A 13,979-nucleotide genomic window follows, 5' to 3' on the forward strand; every position below is an offset into this window, starting at 1 on the left:
GTATAAGGGAGGATGTTCCGAGGTGGTTAACGTCCTTACCCCTACTTATTACAGCTTGACAAAGGGAACACACGGCTTGACACCTGTTGTCCGCATTTCTGGTGAAATACCTCCACACCGAAGAGCTGATTTTTTTGGTATTTTCACCTGGCATGTCAACGGCCATATTCCTCCCACGGACAACAGGTGTCTCCCCGGGTGCCTGACTTAAACAAACCACCTCACCATCAGAATCCTCCTGGTCAATTTCCTCCCCAGCGCCAGCAACACCCATATCCTCCTCATCCTGGTGTACTTCAACACTGACATCTTCAATCTGACTATCAGGAACTGGACTGCGGGTGCTCCTTCCAGCACTTGCAGGGGGCGTGCAAATGGTGGAAGGCGCATGCTCTTCACGTCCAGTGTTGGGAAGGTCAGGCATCGCAACCGACACAATTGGACTCTCCTTGTGGATTTGGGATTTCGAAGAATGCACAGTTCTTTGCTGTGCTGCTTTTGCCAGCTTGAGTCTTTTCATTTTTCTAGCGAGAGGCTGAGTGCTTCCATCCTCATGTGAAGCTGAACCACTAGCCATGAACATAGGCCAGGGCCTCAGCCGTTCCTTGCCACTCCGTGTGGTAAATGGCATATTGGCAAGTTTACGCTTCTCCTCCGACAATTTTATTTTAGGTTTTGGAGTCCTTTTTTTACTGATATTTGGTGTTTTGGATTTGACATGCTCTGTACTATGACATTGGGCATCGGCCTTGGCAGACGACGTTGCTGGCATTTCATCGTCTCGGCCATGACTAGTGGCAGCAGCTTCAGCACGAGGTGGAAGTGGATCTTGATCTTTCCCTAATTTTGGAACCTCAACATTTTTGTTCTCCATATTTTAATAGGCACAACTAAAAGGCACCTCAGGTAAACAATGGAGATGGATGGATTGGATACTAGTATACAATTATGGACGGGCTGCCGAGTGCCGACACAGAGGTAGCCACAGCCGTGAACTACCGCACTGTACTGTGTCTGCTGCTAATATATAGACTGGTTGATAAAGAGATAGTATACTCGTAACTAGTATGTATGTATAAAGAAAGAAAAAAAAACCACGGTTAGGTGGTATATACAATTATGGACGGGCTGCCGAGTGCCGACACAGAGGTAGCCACAGCCGTGAACTACCGCACTGTACTGTGTCTGCTGCTAATATATAGACTGGTTGATAAAGAGATAGTATACTCGTAACTAGTATGTATGTATAAAGAAAGAAAAAAAAACCACGGTTAGGTGGTATATACAATTATGGACGGGCTGCCGAGTGCCGACACAGAGGTAGCCACAGCCGTGAACTACCGCACTGTACTGTGTCTGCTGCTAATATATAGACTGGTTGATAAAGAGATAGTACACTCGTAACTAGTATGTATGTATAAAGAAAGAAAAAAAAACCACGGTTAGGTGGTATATACAATTATGGACGGGCTGCCGAGTGCCGACACAGAGGTAGCCACAGCCGTGAACTACCGCACTGTACTGTGTCTGCTGCTAATATATAGACTGGTTGATAAAGAGATAGTATACTCGTAACTAGTATGTATGTATAAAGAAAGAAAAAAAAACCACGGTTAGGTGGTATATACAATTATGGACGGGCTGCCGAGTGCCGACACAGAGGTAGCCACAGCCGTGAACTACCGCACTGTACTGTGTCTGCTGCTAATATAGACTGGTTGATAAAGAGATAGTATACTCGTAACTAGTATGACTATAAAGAAAGAAAAAAAAACCACGGTTAGGTGGTATATACAATTATGGACGGGCTGCCGAGTGCCGACACAGAGGTAGCCACAGCCGTGAACTACCGCACTGTACTGTGTCTGCTGCTAATATATAGACTGGTTGATAAAGAGATAGTATACTCGTAACTAGTATGTATGTATAAAGAAAGAAAAAAAAACCACGGTTAGGTGGTATATACAATTATGGACGGGCTGCCGAGTGCCGACACAGAGGTAGCCACAGCCGTGAACTACCGCACTGTACTGTGTCTGCTGCTAATATAGACTGGTTGATAAAGAGATAGTATACTCGTAACTAGTATGTATGTATAAAGAAAGAAAAAAAAACCACGGTTAGGTGGTATATACAATTATGGACGGGCTGCCGAGTGCCGACACAGAGGTAGCCACAGCCGTGAACTACCGCACTGTACTGTGTCTGCTGCTAATATATAGACTGGTTGATAAAGAGATAGTATACTCGTAACTAGTATGTATGTATAAAGAAAGAAAAAAAAAACACGGTTAGGTGGTATATACAATTATGGACGGGCTGCCGAGTGCCGACACAGAGGTAGCCACAGCCGTGAACTACCGCACTGTACTGTGTCTGCTGCTAATATAGACTGGTTGATAAAGAGATAGTATACTCGTAACTAGTATGTATGTATAAAGAAAGAAAAAAAAACCACGGTTAGGTGGTATATACAATTATGGACGGGCTGCCGAGTGCCGACACAGAGGTAGCCACAGCCGTGAACTACCGCACTGTACTGTGTCTGCTGCTAATATAGACTGGTTGATAAAGAGATAGTATACTCGTAACTAGTATGACTATAAAGAAAGAAAAAAAAACCACGGTTAGGTGGTATATACAATTATGGACGGGCTGCCGAGTGCCGACACAGAGGTAGCCACAGCCGTGAACTACCGCACTGTACTGTGTCTGCTGCTAATATATAGACTGGTTGATAAAGAGATAGTATACTCGTAACTAGTATGTATGTATAAAGAAAGAAAAAAAAAACACGGTTAGGTGGTATATACAATTATGGACGGGCTGCCGAGTGCCGACACAGAGGTAGCCACAGCCGTGAACTACCGCACTGTACTGTGTCTGCTGCTAATATAGACTGGTTGATAAAGAGATAGTATACTACTAATATTATATATACTGGTGGTCAGGTCACTGGTCACTAGTCACACTGGCAGTGGCACTCCTGCAGCAAAAGTGTGCACTGTTTAATTTTAATATAATATTATGTACTCCTGGCTCCTGCTATAACCTATAACTGGCACTGCAGTAGTGCTCCCCAGTCTCCCCCACAATTATAAGCTGTGTGAGCTGAGCAGTCAGACAGATATATAATATATATAGATGATGCAGCACACTGGCCTGAGCCTGAGCAGTGCACACAGATATGGTATGTGACTGACTGAGTCACTGTGTGTATCGCTTTTTTCAGGCAGAGAACGGATATATTAAATAAACTGCACTGTGTGTCTGGTGGTCACTCACTATATAATATATTATGTACTCCTGGCTCCTGCTATAACCTATAACTGGCACTGCAGTAGTGCTCCCCAGTCTCCCCCACAATTATAAGCTGTGTGAGCTGAGCAGTCAGACAGATATATATATAATATTATATATAGATAATAGATGATGCAGCACACTGGCCTGAGCCTGAGCAGTGCACACAGATATGGTATGTGACTGAGTCACTGTGTGCTGTGTATCGCTTTTTTCAGGCAGAGAACGGATTATAAAGTAAACTGCACTGTCCTCACTAGTAAACTCTCTCCACTCAGTCTCTACACTTCTACAGTAACAGTACTCCTCCTAGTCAGCTCCAGTAAATCTCTCTCAGTCTCTTATAATCTAAATGGAGAGGACGCCAGCCACGTCCTCTCCCTATCAATCTCAATGCACGTGTGAAAATGGCGGCGACGCGCGGCTCCTTATATAGAATCCGAGTCTCGCGATAGAATCCGAGCCTCGCGAGAATCCGACAGCGTCATGATGACGTTCGGGCGCGCTCGGGTTAACCGAGCAAGGCGGGAAGATCCGAGTCGCTCGGACCCGTGAAAAAAAACATGAAGTTCTGGCGGGTTCGGATTCAGAGAAACCGAACCCGCTCATCTCTAATCAATACATGAAAGAAATTATACTTGGTCATGAAAGAGATTTAGATGTTATTCAGTCCAAACATCAGAATGTAGATGATACGTGACCTTCTGTAGTATTATTTGACTGTGTAATTATTGTCTACTGTTTATAGAGAATTGTGTACAAAACAAAGAACATCCAATGAGCAATTGTTCTATGCATGAAACAGCCATTTAATGACAGAGGTCAGAGGAAATGCTTGGAATGTTTTAAGCTGACAGGAAGTCAACAGTAACTCAAATATCATGCCTTACAGCAATACATAAAACCTTAAAGTGGATAAGATGCAGCAGCAGAAACTCATGCCACATTCCACTCTTAATAAATAACAACTGGAAACTAAAGCTACAGGCTTAAAACTGGACAGGTGAAGATAAGTTTAAAACTGGACAGATGGTATGACAAGTCTGCATCACGGATCCATTCTTCCTTGTGTCAATGGTTCAGGCTGGTGGTGTTGGCTTAATAGATTAAGGAGTGCATATTTTGTACTCATTAAGCCCCTTTGAGCATTGTTTAAGTGCCACTGCTGACCTGAATATTGTTGCTGACCATTTGCATCCATTTATGGCCACAGTCTGCCCGTCTTAAAATTACAGAACCGAACCCCCCAAACTTCACGCTCCGAGCCCACTCGGGACTATCCGCCAGACTCGGAAACCAGAACGAGGCAAACGTCATCACCCCACTGTCAGATTCTCGTGGGTTTTGGATTCCATATAAACAATCGTGCATCACCGCCATTTTCACTCCAGTCTTGGAGAGTGAGGGAGACAGACTTTTGTCTCTCTGTGGGTGGTGGTGTCGGGTCGGGTTAGTGTGTCCTCTGTAGGGGTGCAGCTGCAGTCACTGTGGTGTACCTGTGCTGTGTTAGGGGTGCTGTCCTGGCTGTCACTGGTGTTTCATGTGCTGTTACGGGTGCTGCAGATGTACATGGGTGTTGCTGTCACTGTGTTTAACAGGGGGCAGGGGCACTGTCCTCCTTTATGCTGTAAAAATTCAAGGGTGCAGTTGTTAAAAATGATAAGCACACTGCTCCTGCATGCTGTAAAAATATAGGGGTGCTGCTGTTAAAATAACATTACACTGGCCCTGTATGCTGTAAACATTCAAGGGTGCAGTTGTTAAAATAAAAGTACACTGGTCCTCCTGTATGCTGTAAGAATTACAAGGGTGCTATGAAAATAAAGGGGCACTGTTTTGTGTGCTGTAATAATAAAGGGGAGCTGTCCTGTGAAATGGAGAACAACAACTTGGAGGAAGAAATAATGGAAGATCAGGAACCACTTCCAGTTCCTAGTAGTAGTGCTGAAGCTGCTGCTGCTGCCATCAGTCATAACATTGACATTGCAATTCCATCAATGTCATCTGCTAAGGCCGATGCCCAATGTCATAGATGGCATGTAAAATCCAAGAAGCAAAAATTAATAATAAAAAAAAAAATATCTGACGAGAAACGTAAAATTGGCAATATGCCATTCACGACATGAAGTGGCAAGGAAAGACTAAGGCCTTGCCTATGTTCATGACTGGTGGCTCAGCTTCTCATGAGGATGGAAGCCCTACTCCCTCTCGAAATTTAAAAAAAATTAAGATTGTTAAAGCACAGGAAAATACAATTGTGCGTTCAGAAATATCACAAATCCATAAGGATAGTCCAAGTGTGTTCGCAGTTGCGATGTCTAGGCTGGGACTTCCCAAGAATGTATGGAAAGTGGAGGCTCCGACTACCATTTGCATGCCCCCCTGCAAGTGCTGGGAAGAGCACCGCCAGTACAGTTGCTGATATTAAGATTGAGGATGTCACTGTAGACGTACACCAGGATGAGGAAGATATTGGTGTTGCTGGCGATGAAGAGGGAGTTGATGAGGAGGATTCGATGGTGATGTGGTTTGTTTGAATAAGGCACCAGTGGAGACAGTTGTTGTCTGTGGGATGAGAAAGCCCATTGTCATGCCTGGTCAAAATACCAAAAAAGCCACCTCTTCGGTTGGAATTATTTCTCCACAAATCCAGACAACAGGTGTCAAGCCGTAATTTGCCTTTGTCAATCCGTAATAAGTAGAGGTAAGGATGTTAGCCACCTAGGAACAGCCTCCCTTATACGTCACCTGTAGCGCATTCATCAGAAGTCATTGTCAATTTCAGAAACTTTGGGTAAGAGCGTAAGCAGTCCACTGACACCTAAATCCCTTCTTCCTCTTGTACCCAAGCTCCAGCAAGCCACACCACCAACTCCCTCAACGTCAATTTCCTCCTCAGTTAGTAACAGAAGTAGTCCTGCAGGCCATGTCACTGGCATGACTGATGAGTCCTCTCCTAACTGGGATTCCTCCGGAGGATCCTTGAGTGGTACACCTACTGCTGCTGCTGCTGTTGCTGCTGGGAGTTGATCCTCATCCCAGAGGAAGTCGAAAGACCACTTGTACTATTTCAACTAAGCAATTGACTGTCCAACAGTCCTTTGCGAAGAAGATGAATTATGACAATAGTCACCCCGTTACAAAGCGGATTACTGAGGCCATAAAAACTATGCTGGTGTTAGACGTACATCCGTCCAGTATCTGCCATTGGTGCAGTGGGATTAGAAAGTTGATGGACGTACTGTGCCCCCAGTACCAAATCCCATCTAGATTCCACTTCACTACGTAAGCAATTCACAGACTGTACAGAGACATTAAGAAAACTGTCCTCAGTGAACTGAAAAATGTGGTTGTACCCAGCCAGTGTCCACTAAACCATGGACATATGGACAAGTGGATCATGGCAAACTAAGGACTACATGACTGTGACAGCCCACTGGGTAGATGTATTGCCCCCTGCAGCAACAACAGCAGCGGCACCAGTAGCAGCATCTCACAAACACCAACTATTCCTAGGCAGACTACGCTGTGTATCACCAGTTTCTGTAAGTGGCACACCACTGACAACCTCTTATGGAAACCAAGGGACATCATCACACAATGGCTTACCCCACTTAGACTCTCCTGGGGATTTGTAATATCGGACAATGCCACCAATATTGTGCATGCATTACATCTGGGTAAATTCCAGCACATCCAATGTTTTGCACATGCAATTAATTTGATAGTGCAGATTTTTTTTTAAATGACAGGGGCATGCAGGAGATGCTGTATGTGGCCTTAAAAATTGTGGGCCACTTTCAACATTCAGTGACTGCGTGCCGAAGACTGGAGCACTAGCAAACACTCTTGAACCTACCCTACCATCACCTGAAACAAGAGGGGGTAACAATGTGGAATTCAACACTCTATATGCTTCAGAGGATGGAGGAGCAGCAAAGACCATTAAAGCCTGTACATCCTCCTATGATATAGGCAAAGGAGGGGAGATGCACCTGACTCAAGAACAGTGGAGAATGATTTTTGTGTTGTGCAAGGTTCTCCAACCCTTTAAACTTGCCACACGTGAAGTCAGTTCAGACACTGCCAGCTTGAGTCAGGTCATTCCCCTCATCAGGCTTTTGCAGAAGCAGCTGGAGAAATTGAAGGAGGAGCTAAGATAGAGCGATTCCGCTAAGTATGTGGGACTTGTGGATGGAGCCCTTCATTCGCTTTGCCAGGATTCAAGGGTGGTCAACCTGTTGAAATCAGAGCACTACATTTTGGCCACCATGCTCGACCTTCGGTTAAAAACCTATGTTGTATCTATCTTTCCTGCAGACACAAGTCTGCAGAGGTGCAAAGACCTGCTGGTGAGAAATCTTTCAACTCAAGCGGAATGTAACCTGTCAACAGCTCCTCCTTCATTTTCTCCTGCAACTGGGGCTGCAAGGAAAAGGATAAAATTTCCTAGCCCACCCACTGGCAGTGATGCAGGGCAGTCAGGAGCATGTATTGATATCTGGCCCGGACTGAAGAACCTGCCAACGATTCACTGCATATGATGATGTCACCATTGAAAGAATGGTGGAGTATTATATGAGTGACAGCATCCAAGTAGGCATGTCAGACAGTTCGTATGTATACTGGCAGTATAAAGAGGCAATTTGGATACCCTTGCACAAACTGGGATTATTTTACCTAAATTGCACCCCCTCCATTGTGTACTCCAAAAAAGTGTTTAGTTCAGCCTGTAACCTTGTCAGCAATCAGCGTAGGAGGTTACTTACACAAAATATAGAGAAGATGATGTTCATCAAAATGATTTATAAATTCCACCAGGAAGACCTTTATCAGCAATTGGCTCCAGAAAGTACACAGGGATCTGTGATGGTGGATTCCAGTGGTGATGAATTAATACTCTGTTAGGAGGAGGATGTACACACTGAAAGGGGTGAGGAATCGGAGGATGAGGATGAGGACGACATCTTGCCTCTGTAGAGCCAGTTTGTGCAAGGAGATATTAATTGCTTCTTTTTTGGTAGGAGGATTAATTGCTTGTTGTTTTTTTTTGGGGGGGGGCCCAAACAAACCAATCATTTCAGCCACAGTCCTGTGGCAGATGCTGTAGCTGAAATGATTGGTTTGTTAAAGTGTGCATGTCCTGTTTATACAACATAAGGGTGGGTGGGAGGACTCAAGGACAATCCCATCTTGCACCTCTTGTTTTTTTTCTTTGCATTATGTACTCTTTGGGGCCTAGTTTTTAAAACTGCCATCCTGTCTGCCACTGCAGTGCCACTCCTAGATGGGCCAGGTCTTTGTGCCGCCCACTTGTGTCGCTTAGCTTAGTTATCCAGCAACCTCGGTGCAACCTTTTGGCCTAAAAACAATATTGTGAGGTGTGAGGTGAGGTGTTCAGAATAGACTGGAAATGAGTGGAAATGAATGTTATTGAGGTTAAGAATACCATAGGATCAAATTACCCCAAATGTCTGTGATTTTAGCTGTCTTCATTTTTTTGTTTCAAAAATCTTCCAGATCCAAAACCCAAACTTTAAAGGATGGTTTTGGCACAACCAATCCAGATCCAAAACACGAGCAGGGATCCAGATCCAAAACCAAAATACAAAACCCAAAAAGTGTCCGCCTCACATCTCTACTTATAATGCCTTTTTTCCTGCAGTTTAATGTGCCATGTCATAAAGAACATGTCAGCTCAAATTGGATCTGTAAATATGACATTGAGTTCAGTGTACTCCACTGGACTATTCCTTTACCTGTTATCATTTCAAAAGCGCACAACTGAGATTTAGTGGAATGAGAGCTTCACAGTATGAATGTGAAGCCACCAAATCTGCAGCAAGTGCACAGTTGTATCATATCAACATTGACCAAATGCCCTTTCAGTACATTTTTTTTAATCTAGAGTAAGCCACAAAGTAGCCAGACTGTTTTGAGGGCAAAAGAAAACCTCAAGGAGATAATCAGGGTACTAGAGAATCAGGTAGTTTTAATAATTACAATAATAGATACATTTCACTAGTACCGGACGGACCACAGATTAAAAACATAAAAAAAATTCAAATAACATATAGTTGTACATCTCAACAACATATTACTATTTTAAGCATTGTGAAAGGCAGTCACTGTAGAAATATTATAACAATTTCTTAGAGAGTATGTTGCTTAGGTTAGTAAAGCAATCTATCCATTAGTAATGGTGAGGCTTATTTTTCACTTTTTAGTATTGCACATGCAAAGTGATCAAGTGCTTGCAGCATTTAACCCCTAAAGCTCCACCGAGTTCCTTAATGGATTCCAGGTAAAAACAGTTAAAACAGGCATGTCCAAACTGCGGCCCTCCAGCTGTTGTGAAACTACATATCCCAGCATGCCCTGACACAGTTTTGCTGTCAGAGAATGCTAAAGCTGTGTCAGGGCATACTGGGATGTGTAGTTTCACAACAGCTGGAGGGCCGCAGTTTGGACATGCCTGAGTTAAAACAAGGCTCATATTCACCTCCTTCCAGATGCATTCCTGGCCAGGTAATGCACAATTGATGCTGAGTGTATATCAGTGACGTGCGGAGGTGTGAGGTAGTGCCTTTTCTGTCATACTAACATTTGTGCAAGAGTTTTTACTGTATAAAGCATATGAATATACAAAGAATTTGTTTGAAATATCTTCTTTGCATTATTCTAATAATTTTTATAGCCAAAATGCTGGAGTAAAAAGTCTATGACAGGTGAATCAGTGCCTTCCCTGCCTATCTTTTCCTCAAATCTCTGATCAAAACTCACCAAATTTCCAGAAGTTTATACTGCTGCCCCTGTGTATAATGCCCAGATGCACCCTTTGGCTCATATATTGCATGCAAATCTGGCTCTGGTGCTAGCCAGTACGTCCTCAGACATTTAGCTCACCGCACGTTCCTGGTGTATATACACTAATAATAGTATTAAGTCCCATTGTAGATGGGCAAACAGACAATACCATGCTGCAGGCTGATATCTGCTGACTGCTGGTTCTTTAACCTGTATGGCAGCCTTCTTTGGCGTATCCACATCCCCAGTGTGTTGATTGCAAACAGAACCACAGTAAGATGCAAGATGGTATAGTGATATAGTATCCTTAACACATTTCTCCGCCTCGCAGTAGGTTTAGCAGCTTCCTCAGAAGGGCATTCATGAATCCAATCCTGTGTTGGTGTTTCTAAAATATATCTCATTAAGCAACATTCTAAAGAAATATATATATGTGTGTATGTTTGTATGTATGTATGTATGATGTTTACAATATATGTCTGTTAATGGAGTCTGAATATATGTCCGTTGTTTTATGTATATGAATATATATATTTTATATAAATATATATATATATATATATATATGTGTGTATGTATATATATATATATATATATACTGTGTATATATATATATATATATATATATAATATATTAGAATCCAATAATCTCAATTGTGTGTACACTTTCCACATTTGTGGTTTGAGTTATAGTGAATTGTATATCCTTATGCAATGTCATATTTAAAACCATGATTTTCAAACTAATGTACAAATACTTACTCTAAATGAATACATAAATTATCACTCATTCCGTAGTTACAGAATTGACTAGAATTGAAAATGGTAGAAGGATAAAGTGGAAAGGAAATAAAGGAAACATTACATTTAAATTCAAACTTTAAGAAAGTGTAAAAGAAGAACAGTAAAAAAAAAAATTTCTTTTAATATCAAAATTAAGCATATTATTTGTTATTTTCTCCTTAACAGTAGTCTTCCATGCAAGACAATACTGTATGATTAACAAAATGTAAATCACTGCATTCTACTAACAGCAGAAAACCATAATAGCTTTATTTCATCACCTTCACAACATTCATAAAAATGAATGAATCCAAATATGAATTAAAGCGACTCAGGAAATGCCATGTCTATGGTATGGTTACACAGATTTTTTCCATCCACATGCAGAATAACTGGTACTGATGCCATAATTGAGACATTAAAATACAATTGTATTATTGTATATCATTATTTGAAAAAAATAAAAGGGATTTTAATATAAATCATGTGCCTGTTTTCTGGAGAGTATTTAGCTAAACAGATGTGTATTTCACTTTGGTAGAACACAGCTCAAACCATTGATGGTTTCAACCTATTGATTCAATCAACAACTGAAAGATGTAGCAGAGCACAATTAAAGTTTAGGCACGACAAGACAGGGGGGATCAATAAATTGGATGCTAGCCTGCCTACGGAATGAGTGATTGATGCTATTGTGTAAGCTCTCTGTAATATACTTTTAATACAATAATCCCTCCTGCAAAGGATTACAATAAGTATATTGCATTCATAAAGAAAGTGTTAACTTTTTTAGCATTTTGTTTTCTGTCTGCAAACTTGAATCATAGCTCATTTGACCAGGGCTGGATTAAGCCTTGGGGGTGTCTGGGGCACTTAAAACAGGAGGGCCCCAATGGAAGGTGGTAGATGTAGATTAAATTGTGTTTTCCTCCCAACATGTCCCATTCCAGAAGGAACAAAATGCTCTCTACCTGGACTTCCCACTTAATATATGATTGGCATCACCTGTGTTGAACTATTTAATTGATAAGATAGGTACTTCAACACAGGTGATTGCAATCATAAATTAAGAAGGAAGTCCAGGTAGAGAGCATTTTGTCCCTCCTGAAATGGGACATGGCGGGAGGTATAGATTGTATATATTAAATTTAATCCAATGGTGTGTGTTTTAACTAATAGTTTAATAATGCATGGGTACTGTTTATAGCTCCACCTAATTGAAAGATAACTATTTTATAAACTTTTCCTGTAGTGGAAAAAAAGAAAACTTAACCTTAAAATACACATAGAAAAATAAAATAACTTATCTTGTCACATGCAAGAATAGCACCAGCATCTATACTACTTACACACTGGGACAGGACTCAGGTGGACTCTCTGTGTGTGCCTCTATCTCTAGACCCAAGTGGTTTAGTTGCATAACAGTTTATACAGGACTCAGACATCCAGGTGGGTGAGAAGGAGAAGCTGGGATCCTTGTGTCACAGCTATCTCCACCCTCCTATCTCTCCTCTGGTCAGAAAGCTCCATCGGACGCTCATGAAACATGATATTCCTGTGTCTCTGCCTGCGCTGCATACAGTTCTGCTCACATTCTGGCTGCTGGTTCTGCTGCATAAGAGGGAAAGCTAGTGATGTCAGTGTGCTCTGGCGGGGGACCCCCGGACAAAGGTGGCCTAGGTAACAGTATGCCCTGCATCCCCCCTTAATCTAGCTATGCATTTGACGCTGTTAAGTAAGGTAATTTATAGATCATTAAAAAGGTGACACTTGAAATATTAATGGTTATGCTGACAGTATACTATAGTGCTAGCTAAATTTAACCTAACATAAACTGTTTAGATACTTTCAATATCTGTGCTATTGATTACTGTATTGCTATTTATGTAATAAAATCTTTAAATCCTCCCTTTTTACTAAACAATGATTAGTTTCAGAAAGATGGTTACATCATATATGTGTTATACTTGAAAGCCTGCTATTTCTATTCTTTTCAGTGCTAAGCAAATATTTGTGATATTAAGTATGCTAGAAAAATGTAGAACTGACATTCAGTGGTCCATGGTTGTAACCACTGTGCTAAATGGTTCAGCACTAATTCTGTATCCATCAGTGGCACAAACATTCTGCATCCCTTCACTCAGTGATAGCCATCTGTTTTCTCTTATGGCATAATATTCAAGATACAGTGCTGACAATGCTCATAAAGCAAATAATATTGTAATATGTTTTTTTACACATAGTTAATACAAACTTGACAATATTTACTATGGCAACATAAAATGTATTTATGACAAAGTATTATGAATGGGAAGTAAAGCCATTTTCATTAGCCAAGCGGCAAAATATCTCTTACTTTTGAGGGCCCCGATAGATTGTGTAATTGTCCAATGTTGTTCCTCTATAAAACAGGCTTGCATATTTTTTGATATGTTTGATGAGAGCTGGTAAATGTCATTTTTAAACTTATTTATATTACACTGCTATATTGCAGGGTGCTTTACAGGGAATAATGAATAATTGACATCAGTCTCTGCCTCTCAGGACCAGAAAAGAAACTGGGGAGCTCAGTAAGCACCTCTGATAACTACTGACTGCTTCATAGATGTATGTAGCAGCTGTGTGACAATATGCAAATGTCGTTGCCACCTGGATTTGTATTGAGACACTCATCGGCGACTTCAGAAATTCCAGTGGCTGTGTCCAAAGACGCAGTACAGTCGATAGTCTATGTTCAGGACTGTAGCACAGCATGGCCATGGGAAGTTAGATGTGGGAAGCATTGTTGTTTCTTCAGGGATCACAGTTGCAGCCAAAACTATCCCCTCAAAATGGTCACGACACATCTGCATTTCTGCTGCCACTCCACAGACTGTCAATCACTTTGCTAATAAATCTTCTCTGGGACCATCATCGCAAGACCATCATAGCACATGCACAGTGCTGGGTGGAATATTCTACTCCTAGAAAAGATTATACAAAATGGGTGTGGTTGCAGCATTCTAACACTCAGAGTAATGTCCCAATAAAACTATCAAGCCCATATATTTTTCATCCCTTCTACAAGCGTACCAGATTAGGCAGCCATA

This window comes from Pseudophryne corroboree, chromosome 6 (assembly GCF_028390025.1).
Source record: "Pseudophryne corroboree isolate aPseCor3 chromosome 6, aPseCor3.hap2, whole genome shotgun sequence".
NCBI lineage: Eukaryota > Metazoa > Chordata > Amphibia > Anura > Myobatrachidae > Pseudophryne > Pseudophryne corroboree.